The sequence below is a fragment of the Echinococcus granulosus genome, assembly GCF_000524195.1.
Source record: "Echinococcus granulosus chromosome Unknown EG_S00028, whole genome shotgun sequence".
Lineage (NCBI taxonomy): Eukaryota > Metazoa > Platyhelminthes > Cestoda > Cyclophyllidea > Taeniidae > Echinococcus > Echinococcus granulosus.
In genome coordinates, this window is record NW_020170408.1 from 773,900 (window position 1) to 775,145 (window position 1,246).

The window sequence follows — 1,246 nt, forward strand, 5'->3', positions numbered from 1 at the left end:
TTAGTGAACTTAAAGAACGCAAGTAAGCGTTCATAAGCTATATGCGATGCGTTTTTTACTTATGTCTCTGATCCGGTATTGACTAAAAGGGGGAAAAGCAGAGCTAAATGTAAATAAGGGCAAACAATTTGCAGTTTCTCCATTAAATGGTCAATAGCTACGTTAGGCCTTTTTGCGTCTAGTTAGTGAATACAGCCTGTGCCTATGTGGGGACACAAATGAAAGCAAGTAAAATTGAGGTTATCATCCATATTCAGGAAACTTATATTTATAACTTTGGTATTACACTTTACAAAACAGACACACATCATTTATTTCATTCAGTTTTTTAAGGAGGCAAATAGCCTACTGTGGGGCTTTGCATAGAGCCACGAGCAAATCGAGCCGAAATTAAGGCTGACCCAAATTATACTTAAATGGAACAGATCCACTTACCGTGTCAATTGCGAATCCACGCAATGGTGCACTTCACTTATACAATTTAATGGTATATAAAGGATAAATCAGCTTCTAACAAAAGCTTTTGCCTATCCCCAGTTGTTCTGTTGTTTACAATCCTAATTTTCCCTACAACTTCGCTGCTGCGCTGTTCCACCAGTTGGTGATGGGTAGTTAGATTATGGTCGAAAATTACTACTGTCATGATATCGTCTACAATTATGCCTAATCCCTTTAGAATTGACCGAATGAATTCAGGCGGGAATAGAAAACATAGTAAGTCACTGATTTTGGATGAATGGGACCAATAATGGGAACTCGCTTTAATAGTCTTTTTAGTTTGTATAGCTAATATCAAAATATTGAAAGATGCTCCTCATTATTTAATAAAGATACTTGCTATTATCTCTCGAGTTTAGCGTTGTATTTGAAAATAAAGCCGTTTAGAAAAATTGGAACCGATCAATCAATGGCGAAATTTAGTTATGGTAATTATTCAATTGTCAGTATAGCTGCATGCATTTGTGCTCATTTTAAAGCACGATGCATTACATAAGGTGACAGCTGTATGAGACACAGTTGTGTGATTGGGATAGGTGCCAAGATGTGTCTTACGTTGGAATGAAGATGAAGAAGGAAAGAAGGGAAAGGAATATTAACTGAGTCGGCAGACAGCAAAGTGGCTTTAGATGAGAGAAAGCAAACTCTGTATGCGTAAGACTCGAACTCCCACTTAAATGCTTTACTTTGTGAGATTGTAAATGTTGGTATTTTCGCCCCTAACTTCGAGTGAAGGGGTCTTAGTTAG